The 14,960-nt window shown below is 36.2% G+C and overlaps 1 long non-coding RNA gene across 1 annotated transcript in view; it reads right to left on the minus strand.

Annotated features, from left to right (window-relative positions):
* The window catches only part of LOC141418603 (uncharacterized), a 19,604-nt gene continuing 4,644 nt past the window's right edge, over nt 1–14,960 (minus strand). Inside the window, exon 3 of the long non-coding RNA XR_012443244.1 lies at nt 1–1,817. This is a non-coding gene — a long non-coding RNA (uncharacterized lncRNA). The remainder of the gene's footprint in view (nt 1,818–14,960) is intronic.

Consider the following 14,960-nt stretch of genomic DNA (forward strand, 5'->3'; position numbering starts at 1 on the left):
AATATGATCAAAATACATTATATAATGTATGAAAATGTCATAATGAAACTCATTATTTTGCATATGCTAAAGAAGAAAAAATAACGGTAATGTGTGTAAGATACATAGATTTTATATAACATTCATATACACAAACACTAATTATACACAGTCGAATATGACTGGCATTACAGGATTCAAGACAGCTTTGATTATAGCTTGACAAATTTCTGTGATGTAAATGCTCTTACCATCGCCTGGTATCAAAGTACTAACATGACATCAACTGGCCTGTAGGATTCCAAAAGTTAACAATCCGCTGCCATGACGACACTGATACACACCTGTTTTAGAACACTACTGCTGAACTGTCTATGAGTATAAATTATTTCTATAGAATGTACACATGGATCCACTTAAGTATCTGCTAAAATCAGGTATTATACTAGAACATTAGGTATAATGTATAATTAACATAGGTGATTAATTACAGTCTTTGCACTCAAGGGGTTTATAATCTAAGAGAGTGGAATTATAGAAGTAAATACCTGACTAAAAAGAAAACATAAAGAAGAAAGTAACTGGATGACGGATTAGAAATGCTTCAAGTGGAGACAGTTGAGTGGAATGTTGGGAATGAAGAGGAAGTATTTATTCTCAAGCATTTCTGGAGATCTGACTTCAGCAATCTTAACTAGGGTTAGGCGAAAGCTGTACATACAGACACTTTGGGGGAATAAGTGGATATTATTTTCTCCTTCCAAATCTTTTCAAAGACAAGAATTTTATATAACAAAATTTCAAATCAACTAGTAGATGTCGGAATTGTTGAGTGAAATAGCAGCAATTTAGTTAGTGATAAAAATCACGTATCTTAATACCTTTTGCCAGGATATCCCAAACTTCCATGGAATGTTAATAAATCACATCCAGAATAGGATTTCAGGGTTAAGCAGGCTAAGAAATATTTAGTGAAGAAAGTTCAATAGGTTGTTGCAACAGTTCCCAGAGCCTTTAATCAGAGCTCCTGTGCCTTGCAATACTTTGAGAGCAAACTATACTAGGTCCAAATGCCTTTATAGGATTCATGCTGCAAGAAGCACACTTCTAGAAATGCGAGAAGTACACTGACTCACCAGCACTGTCTTAAATGATTTTTTGCAATAGACTCTTTGAGACACATAGTCAAACCAGTAATAGCTCTTAATTGTCATTGAGGAAATGACATGAAAAAAAATCAGCACACTTGAATTCTATTTCATTATTTCTATTACATCATGGGAAGTATGATACCTGACAAATGAGACACTTAAACATTTCTATAGATTACTAGCTAAGGTGTTAACAAACATTACACAACTTGTTTTTAAAGTCCCAATGCATCTGGTGAGGCAATACAATTCTGCACTCCAAACTTGGTTCTTCGCCATTATGAAGGTTGACTTTCTGGACAATTATCTCCATGGTAGGAGTTTTGTCTCTTTTGTCTTCATTTTCTACAAAGCAGCTTTAGGTACACCTTTATAAATTTCTTCCTTACCTTTTCAGGCATTTCTTGGAGTCTTCTAATAAAGGGAAACCCCACTTTGGGGTTAACACTTAGCAGATGTTTTATAAATGTGTTTCAGCAGGAAGTCGTGTAAGAATAGCTACAGAAGCAACAGCTTTACTTTGGAGGAAAATGGAAGGCTGTGTGGACAATATGGAGTTCCTGTAGAAGACAGCAGTCCAGCTTTGGCAGGCAGTGAAGGATCTGTGTTTGAGTGAGGCATCTTCAAGGCTGGAGGAGTTTCTTTCCCCTCCTATCTTCTTATCTTTTGCTGGTCTTATCCCAAAACCTGAGGGTGACAGGAGGGAAGAGCAGGAGGAGCAGGAAGTGGGAGCAAATCAATGAAGCAAAACCTGCACAATTTCAAAACCAATGAGACAGTGATAGATACCATCACTTTGAAATTTCCTCTCCCTAATCTATGACAGTAGATGTTTACTTATTACATAAAACAGAATGTGTCTGGGATCTTTAGTGAGTTTAGACAGAACCAATCAAATGCAGCTCACAGCTGCTTGTTTTCGTAAATAAAGTGTAATTGGATCTAGCCACAACTACTCTGCAAATGTAAAGTTGAGTAGTTTCATGAATGACCACATGCCCTGAGAAGCCTAAAGCATTTAATGTCTGGTCTTTGACAGAAAAATTTCACCAGTTCTTGGTTAAACACTTTCCATTTTGCTTCATTCTAATTTTCCATAAAGTTCCCAAAGTAAAGTTTGTGTTTTGTGAGTTGAATTTTCCCTGTGAGTTTTTACACAGAGGTTATAAGCAAACTATAATTACATCTATAATAGCTAAGCTAGCATATGCAGTGGAAAAGAGAAAAAAAAAAGAATGTTTGTTTTGAAAATCTTTTCTAAAAAACCACAAATGTTTGGATGCTTCCCAAGACACATAACACCAACTGATTGACTAGCTATATTTAGCCAGGTGCATTTTACAAACATTAGAGATGAAAACCATGCATTCGGAGTAAAAACAATAATTTCATGTAGTATCTCTGTAACAAATGCTTCTAGTTTAAAATACTAGTTTTCTTGCCATCTTTTAATATGCATTGAGAAGTACAAAAAGTCTGTAACAACATCAGATTTTTGAGAGGTTAAAGGATCTATTTTTTAAAAATTTTGGTTGCACAATCTCTGTATTTTCATATTTGGAATGATAAAAAATATATTTTTGTGATGCTTAAAGGCCTTAAAACTCAGAGTGAACAATATACTTTTAGGTATACAGAAAGAAGAGCATCAGCAAAGTCATACGAGAAGGTTCCATGTCAGTACTTGAGTTGAAATAGTGTGCTTCTTGGTCACTCTCTAATGTCAGCTCTCTAATGTCAGAATCACACTTGGTTAAGAGATATAAGCAGAGCCAAAGAGATTATCCTGAAAAGATCTGGGGCTTTGCAGGCTGACTAGGATTTGAATGTGGGGTCAACTACTTTCTAGCTCATCTGAGCCTAAGTTTCTACTCAAAATGAGAGTAATATTTTTCTTAGTGATATGATGTGTATAATGCCTGAAGAAACAAAATCATGGCTTTACTTACAATCGATTACTATGTGACAGCCACCAAACTCAGTGTCATATTCCTTATATCATTTAATGCTCACAAAAGCCTTAACAGGTAGTACTATTATCTCTAATTCACAGATAAGTGTTAACTTCAAGCTTACAAATTCTACCCTCAGAAGAGCAGCTACCAGTCATCTAATGCCTACTAAGTGCTTGGGGCTCTTTATAAATTTTCTAGCTTAGTTCACCGTGCCAGGAAATACATGTTAGTATTATCTACAGTTTACAAGTGAGGAAATTAAGGTTTGGAGAATTAAATAGGTTGTCAAAGTTATACAGCTAGTAAGAGGCAGGGTGAGGGTCAAAATTCAGGAAGAAAAAGCTCCAGAGCCCTTGCCTTTAACCTTTCCTATACTTCCTCTTCAAAGACTAGCTAGTATTATTACCATAGGCATCAGTTAAAAAATCACAAAACTAATGCATTAAAAAACCCACATCTGTACATATGTTTGGAACGTGACAAATGTAATTGGAGATCAAATACTTCTAAGTGTAATCTCGAGAGTGTTCACCTTTGCACTGAATTTCAAAGTAACTGTGAGGATAACTTCTAACAGTCAAATAGAACCAGGCACTCTACACCCAATTCTCCTTCCTCAGGATAATCCTTAGAGGAAAAAAAATTTGAAATTTTGTATTCCAAAGTTATGCTTAGGTCTGCATCAATGATTATAGTGTGTGCTCCTGAGAACAGACAAGTCTGCAATTGGCATATCAAGCTCTGAAAAAGTTGCAGTAATGTTTACATAAAGCCAGATGCACTTCATGGCAGAAAAGTCAGTTTGAGTCCCTGTGTTCTTGAATAATCACCACAGATTGTCCAAACAGTCTCAATATTATGGGACAGATATATTAGAATTTGTTTTATTCTCTTCAGATTTTTAAACTTTGCTTGGCTGTCAATCATTAGAATTACGGATGGCTGCTAAAATTTCTGCAAAGAAATTATATTTAATATGAAAAATTGCTTTAAAAACCTTTGGGTTTTGTTACAGTATTTGGACAAATGTTGATGAAAATGTCTTTAAACAATAAAACACAGAGTTCAAATAAAGTCAATTATCTGTAGATAACCTAATTTGAAGTATGCCACTTTGTAAATACTGCAGGAAGCTTAGAAACCAGTCTGTTATTTGCAGTCTGGTTGAGGAAAGAAAATGTTAGAAATGTGAAGTTAATGACTACCTATCTCTGCTTTGTATTTTCATCATTCCATTCTTTCTATACCCATAAAGAACCATCATTGATCCTTTTTTGGGTCAACCCATTGGAGAATTTTGGAATACGTGAGTTTGCCACCTGGTGGTGCAAAGTATTTGCTTGACATTTGCAAAGGAACAACGGGGACTTACATAGGGCCCTTTAAGAAAAAGTCAGGAACACTGAAACCTGTTGAAGTCAGTTCAGTCCCATAAGGAGGAGACTGGGATAGAAAGCAGAATAATGGAGGGGGATGAACCAATTCAGGGCATAATACATGCATATATGGAGATGTCACAATGAAACCTCCTGTATAACTATCATAAACTAACAAAATTGTCTTTTTTTATTATTGTGCTGGGGGTACACTGTGGCATTTACAAAAGTTATTACAATATATCAAATATGCCATACTTGTCTTTTTTTTTTTTTAAATGAAGGACAGGAAGGTGAAAGAGGTCCTTTCTGAGGAGGAGGGGAACGCAGCGGGGGGGTGGGGAGGGGGCAGAACATAAGGAAAGGGTGAAGGAGGGCAAATATGGTAGAACTGTCTTATATTCATATATGAAAATAGAACAATGAAACCTGCTGAAATTCTTGTAAGAAGGGAGACAGGGAGGATAAAGGAGAAAGGGACAGAGGGTGATTCTAATTAAGACGTGCTGTAAGCACTTACGTAAATGTCACAATGTACCCCCTATACAACAATAATATGCTAATAATAAAAAATAAATAAAAATTCTTTAAAAAAATATCCTTGAGACTTCTGCTTGCAAAACCAATTACCCAAGTGATTTGCTCCAATGATTTTCTTTTCCCACCATTAAAGTCAGGTCTTCTTCATTATTACCACGTAAATTGTCTTTTAGTTGGTCAGTATAATGAGTGGAAAACAGCTAAGGAGACACAGAGGTTGGTAGCCTGAAGGAGTATAGTGGTTCTCACACCTCCTAGAGGCATAGAGAGTTCAAAATACGGCACCTGCGATGTAGCCCGATTCAGAGGTCACACTAAGAGTATACTCTGTAGGACTTAAGAACACTGAGTTTTCTTTTTAGTCTAGGGTATGTGATTTGATAATTCAAAAACAGGTACTGAAGAATTTAAATACTATATTCATTTGGAAAACCTATGTGCAAGAACTCATCTTATTTTTATAACTGCTGTATTAAGGCCTAAAAAAGGAGAAGGTAATTCTTAAAGATAATAGACTTTTTATAGTAGTTTTATATAGCAGAAGATAGATCAAATTACTTCAACAGTGAATTGTTTAACATTTGAAAAAGCATGCTGATTTTTATATTATAAGAGGATCTTAACTATTCTCTCATCAGAGTTAAAAATGTCAGATAAAATACAAGATACCCAGCTAAATTTGAATTACATATAAATAATGAATACATCTCTAGCATAATTATGTCCTAGGCAACATATGTGTGCCTAGCTGTCACGTTACCGGTGTGAATTAGGTACCGCAAACTCAGCATGGCCCTACTAGGACTCTTGTGTTACTCCTCATCCCTATCTTAGAAGGTAAAGTTTAATAAATCTTATTCTTTCCTTCACACTCTACACTCAACCCCCCTCGAGAACATGGGAATGGCACCACTCACTATTATCTCTTGGGATCCAGAAGCAACATATTTGCCTCTATTCCTCTTCTGGTCTGTTTCTGCTACTACAACAGAATACCACAGAACTGGATAACTTATAAACAATGGAAATTTATTTTCTCACAGTTCTGTAGGCTACAAAATCCAAGGTCAAGGCACCAGCGGGTCTGGCAGTCTGGGAAGGATTATTCTCCCAAGATGGAAGCACCTTGGGCAGAAGCATCTTGCTGCATCCTAGGGAAGGGAAAATGTCTTTTCCTCACATGGTGGGAGATAGAAAAGCAAAAGAGGGATGAGCTCCCTCCATCAACCCCTTTATACTGACACGCAATCCCATTCACAAGGGAGGAGACCTGCGGCCTAATGACACCTTAAAACCCCACCTCCTAACACCTGGCAACACCTGAATGTTGGAGGGGCACATTCCATTCCATTTTATGACCCGCTGGTCTAGAGATGTGAGTTCAAAAGGAGGAATGCCTCTGATGGGGGATACAGGAAAGCACCTTGTGAGAACAAAGAGGACTAGAATGACCATCTACAAACCCACGAATGGAAAAGACCACTGACAAAGCACCAGGAGGTAGGAAAAGGCAAGGGAGGCGCTCCCTGCAGGTTTCAGAGGGTGCAAACCAAACACCTTTAGACTTCAAGTTTCCCTCCTTGCAAGACAATAGACTTCAGGTCAATTTTTAAAGTCACCCAGTTTCTGGTACTTTTAAGACAGCCCTAGGAAACTATTCAGCCACTATTTTGACAAACTTTCCAGATATGAACAAGCTATAGCCCTTGTTGGGAAGATTTACTATTTTCTAAGAACTATGGAATAAAGTACTGTGTCTGATATGGATCACAAGCAGCTAAGGAAAAGTAGGAAGGCAAATATGAGTGAGACTGTGCAGTCTTTAAGTGAAAAAATGTTTATGCTCTCCACAATAAAGCATATTTTTTCTATTTTAAGAGAACAGTAGGGTAATTGCAGGTATGGAATCAACTGACAAGCAGAGTGGAGAGTATTAGCCAGTGTTAATAATGAGTGATGAATTAACATTCGATGATTTTGTTTGAAACTTCAGTGCCAAAGGTCTAAAAGACAAGGGAGGTCATTGTCCTGCCCAAATTCTTAGGAGCAATATTTGATATGGATCAAGGCCATACAGATGCTCCAAACAGATGGGATAAGGGGAAAGGGAGAATTTTAAGTAATCCCATAAGGAAACTCTTAAAGGAGTATAACATTCATCATTTTGTCAACAGTGATTTTGGCATGGCTGAGATTTTAGAACAGTTCAATAGAACTTTGATACATAAAGAGTGGTGTCATTTTACTGTTCAAAGCCATTTTAATACATTCATATTATTCTGCACTTTATCACTATTTACTAACACCTGGCAATCTGTGAAAAAAAAATCTATAAATGTCATAGCCACAAATTCTTTAGATCTTTAAGAGAAAAGAACTCCTATTTTATAGGAAAACCATGACATGTCATCTGGGTTAAAGAAACTATATGAAAACTGGTTTCAGGAGATCGTAACAAGCGAGATATGTTTAATAACAAAAATGGTAACCAGGAGTTAGCAACAAGCTTATAGTTCAAAGATCACAGGGATGGAGAGATTATCTGGGTTTTTATCCAGAAACACCAGAAACTGTTTGCCACAAAAGAGAAAAAAAAAAAAATCCAGATAAAGGGACATGACTGGATGAGATTATTCTTACAAAATGGTTAGGCTGATGTGAAAATGTTAAGTTGGAAAGGCATTTATTTGGAAATACATGGTGGAAAGTAGGTGACTGAAAATGATTTCTATACTGCACGACCCAGGTGTCACCTGAAGTGCCAGGATATCTGATAGAGGGGATCTGAGCAGGTCCAGGCCCCAGAACCACCTTTGAAAATGCTACCTCCTGGTAAAAAGGCCATAATTTCTAGAGTTATAAATTATAAGCTATCAATAGATATATAAGAACACTAGTTCAAGCCATCTTCCACAGACTCTAGAACTTTTTGTGGATCCTTTGCTTTTAGTTTGCTGAGAGGAACTGGGAAAATTGCATGGGATTTCTTTGCTAGGTCTGATGTGAGCACATCACTTCCACATTACATGGCTGGAAATCCGGTAACAGGACCATATTCTCATTGTAGTGTTGGGAGTTAGGACGGCAGTTTGAGATTGTTGATTTTTTCTACAATTTTTACAGATTGAGAACTACAGGGTTTTTTAAAATATATTTTTATAACTGTATTTCTTCTCTTCCACACTGAGAATCTTGGGTTTTTAAGGCCAGAAAATGACAGATTTAGAAAATATCATGAATAATTTGCATTATCCCACTTTATAATAACACCACTACTAATTATATTCTTTGTCCTTTATAAACTTTCAATTAGCTTGTTGGATATAAAAACCTTGACTTTCCTTGGATATCTTAAGGAAATTAAGCTTACACAGGACAATTAAGCTTATCCAATGATAATTTTAGTGGCCTTATAAAACATGTGCTTTTATCCTAAAGTCCCAAAGGATATTTTTATTTTATTTAAAGACTAGTCATTTTACTAGTATATGTCTTGGTTCAGGTTATAAGTTTATATTCTCAGGTTATAATGTGCTCTTTTAATGTACATTTCACAATATTTTCAGTAAATTTTAAATATTTATTCCATTTTCTAGATTCTGCTTTAGGAATTCCTACATCTATATGTTCAGTATTATTGTCAACATTTATTCATTTTTTCTTAAAATACTTTTTGCCTCTTCATTTTGTTTTTGTTTTCTTAAAAAATTCCGCCCCTTTAACTTACTATTTTTTATAAGGCATTATTTGTTGTGTTTAATGTGTGTGTGTATGAATGTAAGACTTGTTTTATCTTATATTCCTTCTGATTTATTCATTATTTCTGAAATATTTTATTTATTTGGGGCTATACAGCTCATTTCTAAGCTTTTCAGTTTTGGTTAATATCTTTTATATCTCATGTTATTTTCTTAAAAGTTTGTTAAACTTTAAGAAGTAGCTTATACATATGTTGAATATTTCTTTCTAGTATGGTTTCAATGTCTACAGAGTCTTCTGTTTCTCATTGTCATCTTTCCTTAGAGTTACCTGTATGTTATTTAACTTCAATAGTTTTCCAGTGTACATTTTTATGTGAACTTATAAGAACCATATAGAAATTCAGAGTTGAAAAATACATTACCCAAAATGAAAAAAACAGACTAGACATCACAGAAGACAAATGAATTAAAGATATGCAATAGAAATGATCTAAAATAAAATGTAGACAACACTGGAAAAAAAATCAATTGTCAGCTGTCTGTGGAAAAACATCAAGAAGCCTCACTTGTGTGTAATTATATTATAGGTTAAAAAAAAGGGGAGAAAAACATTTGAAGAAGTATTGGATGGAAAATGTACATTTGATAAAAAAGTATAAATGCTCATGTCCAAGAAGTTCAAACTTCTCTAACAGAAGAAACACAAAGGAAACTAAAGCATAATAATCATATCGCTAAAACAAGGGTGAAGTAAAAAGTTTGAAACACAGCCAGAAGGAAAAAAAGGCACATTACAAACAGAAGAACAAAGCTACAAATGCCAACAGACTTCTCAGAGAGTATGCCAGGCACATAAGGGAGCAAAATCTTTAATGTCAACCTAGAAGTTTATATTCAAAGAAAAAAATTCAAAATATTGAGGCAATATAAACTGTTCAGACCAAAAATCTTAAGAAGTCTGGTCATTAATAAGCTACAGAACAAAAAGAAATAGAGAAGAAAATAACATGAGATGGACATTTGTAATTTGCACAAAGGAATGGGAACATGGGAAATAGATGACCATCATTTTAAAAATTGAGTGCCAGGCATGGTGGCACACACACACCATGGTTGTGGTTCCAGGTACTCAGGAGACAGGAGGAGGAACATGGTCCAAGGCCAACCTGGGAAAAATTAATGCAAACTAACTTTCCAAAACACAAACTAAAAGCGAAAGGAATAGGAGGTATAGCACTTGCTTAGCAAGGCCTTGAGTTCAATACCCAGTATAGGAAAAAAACCCAACCAACCAAACAACAGCAAAAACCAGAAAGAACTGCTTCTTCAACCCATATCTGCATTATACCTTCAGGTGGTTAAAAAGATGAAACTCAGAGTCCCTTCCCCTTGCCTTTACAGATGTTAATTTACCTTGTTTTATGTAACATTTTCAGATCAGTTATGGTTTTGAGATCAGAGCTTAATAAAAAGGAATTGAATATTTTAAACATAGATATAAGTTCCTTAAAGCCAAACATTATAGCTTGTGAAACTAGAAATGCAAAAGTCAGTGAATCATTTTACAGGGTGAATTATTACAGTGCATTGGCTGGAGTATACAAAATATTAATGAAGTTGTGTAGCGATTACAATGCTGAATGCCTGCTGAATGAAGAGTCACTAAAAAGTCATAAAAGTCTCATTTTCTAAATGAATTAAAAATTTAATTGAAGCATAAAGACTAGGTTGACATTGTGTCTGCGGATTTGCATTTTTGTCTACAGATTTTATTGGACTTGCTGTTTTACTTGTATCTGTCTAGTATCAGCACCAACTAATTATCAAAGCTATTTTATTTGAATGCTTTGTATTAAATAGAAATTATGCTGAAAATGTGAAAAAACTTCTTGAACATCATAGTTTATGCTGGAATGCCCATGTGAACATTTGCATCGATGACTCCAAAGCAATGGTGAGAAAACTGCCAGCACAGATCAAATCCTTGCATTCTTCCCTGCCACATAGACACTACTGAATAAAGCCAGTTTCACGCAAGAATGTTTTTTCAAAACTGTTAATTTACTGAGTACAGATCCATTTAACCTTCGGTGATTAGTGGAAAATACACGTAAATTACTTCTACTCTTAACTGAAGTGTTATCATCAGGAAAGCACTGTACCAAGCTCAGGTGCCTGACTCCCCCAACCCCAAAGGCCAGTTTTAGTTGAAACTTATTTGATTTATTGGGTATTTAGGAGATTTTCTTGAACAGAAATGAAGTTCCTCTACTACTGCAAGGAAGACAACTGAACAAATGATGCCCACAGTGAAATCCAAACCACAGATAGGGCTGAAACCAGCTCCTCTGATTCTTCAGAGGCATATCTAAGTTTGCTGGATCTGAAATTTATAGATGGGTGGAGTGGTGGTGGTAGTGATGGTTCATATTCAAGAAAAGAATACAAAATAACATATTAGGTACAAAGTATTTATGTAGAATGAACAGCAAAAATCCATAAAAAAATAGTGAAAGAGTGCTAGTAAAGGTTCCTTTTTGAGGAGATCTCTTTACTTCAGTGGAAATGCTCCGACTGAACCGTGACCTCCCCTCTGCACTCGGAACCTACTCCTCCCAGGAACACCTGGCCCTTGCAGAGAGGAGCCTCAAGTTTAAGTCTCATTAGCGGCACAGTGACCTGTTTACTCTCCCACCACCTCCACTACAGCATGATGTCTCTGCTTTTCCACACACTTACCTGAGCTTGCCTCAGCCCTGGAATAAAACCACCTTTCCTCACTGCACTGTCTGGTCGTGTTTGCCATAAGCCAGCTGATCTGTGTTTTTAGACTTATTCTGTCCCACTGATTTACCTAAATTTCACAAATGAATCATTTTCTTAATTACTGATTCTTCATCACTGAACTTCAAATCTCTTAGTTTAAGTCATCAGCTTTGTTTTCCCTTTTTGATTGGCTTGTCTCCCTGTGGCTCTTGGTATAGCCATTTGTATTTTCAGTTTGTCAATTTAATACAAACCTGGCTGGCATTTTGATAGGGGTTATGTTGAATTATAAACTAACAGCTTTTACATCTGACATCGTTATAATACTAAGTCTGTTAATCTGCAAACACTTAGATCTTCTTTAACTTCTCTCAGTAATGATTTTAGATTATGCTGGATGATAAGACACTTTCACTGTTAGTTCTCCAAAAACAGGAAATCTTAACTATGTTAGAAAAGTCCCTTCATTAGAAAAAAAAAGTTATTTCTAGGCTATATAAACTTAAATTTTTTATTAGCATATATTCATTGTATGGGGGGATTCATTGTGGCAATTCCAAATAGGCTCACATTGTACATTGGTTAGATCACCCCTACTTCTCCCCCTTGATCCCCTCCCTGCTCCACTTAAAGAGACGGCAAGAAGTTTCATTGTACTGTTTTGTATAGGTATATGAAGTCCATCAACCATGTTCCCTCACTTTAATCTCCTTCCATCATCCTCCCCCTCCCACAAGTACCCCCAACACACACTGTGCATATTTACAGTCCTGTCTTTCACTACTCCCTAAGTCAATGTTCAAGGGTGTCTCAATGTACCCCCGCTGTGAGCAAATTTCCTTTGGTCCCTTTTATCCCTTCCATTGCTCTCCCTTACCCCTTCCCTCCCACCCCCCATTTTTTGACAGTTTTTAGTACATATCACTGTATCTCCTATCTCACAGATGTTATGTTTTATGATATTCACACTCTGTCATTCTCTTTTCCTTTCCCTCCTTCCCCAAGTTCCATAGAGTAGTTCCACTGTTACAGACATGTTCTACATAAGAGTTTGTATATGATCATGTTTGTTTTTGTGTATGTTTACCCTTTGGATCTTTTTCACATGAGAAAAAACATGCGGCCTTTGTCTTTCTGAACCTGGCTTACTTCACTTAACATGATGTCCTCCACTTGCATCTATTTACCTTCAAACCACATGGTGTCATTCTTTCTTATGGCTGAGCAAAACTCTATTTTGTCTCTCTATCTAAAATCATATTTTCTTGACCCACTCATCTGTTGAAGGGCATCTGGTATGTTTCCATAGCTTGGCTATTGTGAATAGGGCTGAGATAAACAGCAGTGTACAGGGGTATCTACTGTATTCTGTAGCCTTTGGATACATTAGGCTGTATAACTTTGAACACTAACTAATACCCAAGTAAAAAAATCAGCTGGCCTCCCTCAGTTGTGGCTGACTGGCATAGCCATTAGATTGAGGATTTAGCCGATCCTTTACCTACGTGTATGGTTTCCAAGAAGAGATCCTAATAAGGACACCTGAAGGTAGAGCTTTAGCTACTCAGAAGGATGCTTTTGTTCTGAACAGGGCATTTGGTGTTCTCCAAGCTTTCTGGCATGCTTGCTCAGAGAAGAGCTGTTGGCTGTAGCTGCAATTGTCCAGAAGAGGTAGTGGGAACATCATTTACACAAGCCAGCAGATGGAGAGGTAAGAAATTTACAATGTGACATTTAAGAGGAAAACAGGCTGACAAAGAGAATGAAGCCATGTGCCTGCCTAACAAGCACAAGGCCCTCAGTTCAAACCCCAGTACCCACCCCTCAAAATAATTACTGAGCAAAAAAAACGTGCCAATCTGGACTAACCTTGACAATGTGAAGAACTCTATATAATACTACATGTTAATTGAATTTACTATAAACCATGAATTATGATGATGCAGCTGTATGTGAACTAACTTTCATTATTCTAACCAGATCAGACAACAGTGGTATGGTATGAGTATGACAATCCTATTTTTACAACCAATGCGGCCAACTGTTTAATACCAGATAATATTTATAGTCACAGACTTAAGATACAATGTTTAAAATTCTATTGAAACACTGAACAGCTTTAAAAAAATACCCTTTAACCAGAAAATCTATCCTTAAAGTACATCTCCTAATATACATAAGTCATAATTAATTGTACTTAGTGGAAGGGTTACAGCTAATATTGTCAAGTGTTTGCATTTTAGGCACTGAAAGTAGAAACAAGAGAACCACTCTGCCCATATCATTTTGTCTAAAATGATTTCGTAGATCTTTTAATTAGACTGAAAGTGATACACAGCACTAGTGTGCAGGCATAAGTGTAAGTTTCAATAGCTACATTAAGCTTAAAAACACAAGTGTAGCATTGAAAAAAGTGAACAGAGGATACTTGCATTCTCCTCATCTTTCTCTGCTCAGTTCCTTTCCTTTCAATAAATGGTACTATCGTCTTAATATCTGTGTTCCCCACAGCTCAAGTGCTGGAGCAGACATGATGGTATTAGTGTCATCCTTAAAGAGACCTCAGAGAGATCTTTTAACCCTTCCTCCATGTGAAGACAGCAAAACTAAGAACATCTGTGAGTCAGGAGGCGTGCTCTCACCACACCAAATTGAGAGCACCTTGATCATGGATTTTCTAACTCCAGATCTGTGAGTAATAAATTTCTGTGTTGATAAACCACCCAATCTATGATGCTTTTGTTATAGTAGCCACCATATAATTAAACAAAAGCTAACTCTTACAGTAGTTTTGGACAAAAACCATCAGTGACACCTTGCTTCCCTTTCGCATCCAAACCTTAAGTGCATTTCCTCAGCTCTATCTTCAGAATATATCCAGAATGCATCAGTTCTCAGTAGCCTCCCTGCTAACACTCACCATTTCTAGCCTAGATTATTACATTATTTAATCCTCAAGTGTTCATTACTTCAATTCTTTGCCCATTTAACAGACCACTCACAAAAGGAGTGTCTCTTACCCATGTGCAGGACATAACTGGCAGGATATTAAGTAGAATCAATATGAGAAAATAATTCTAATGACTAGGTTAAGTTAGCATTTTCCTAATCTTAATAAGAAATACATTTCAACAAAATATGAGGTAATAAAATATTTTCTTTTATTATTGAAAATTAGGATATTTGATCAGCTGAACACTAGTAATAGTGATAATGATAAAAGTCTTCAAATTGACTTAATGCTTAGAACATTATGGTTATGATATTCCATAAATTTAAATGGACACATTTTTTGTTGCAAGTATGATAACCAACAAAACTTTCACGCCTAAAACCACACTACATCAAAGCTGTGCAGGTAAGGGCTTCTCGGCAGCTCATTACTGGCATGGTGGGTTGGTTAATTCCCTGTTGGGCGTTGTTTTGGGCAGTGTGGCATGTTTTGTAACATCCTGACCTCTTCCTAGCAGACACCAGTAGCATCCCACTCCC

Source organism: Castor canadensis, chromosome 17 (assembly GCF_047511655.1).
Source record: "Castor canadensis chromosome 17, mCasCan1.hap1v2, whole genome shotgun sequence".
NCBI classification, from domain to species: Eukaryota; Metazoa; Chordata; class Mammalia; order Rodentia; family Castoridae; genus Castor; species Castor canadensis.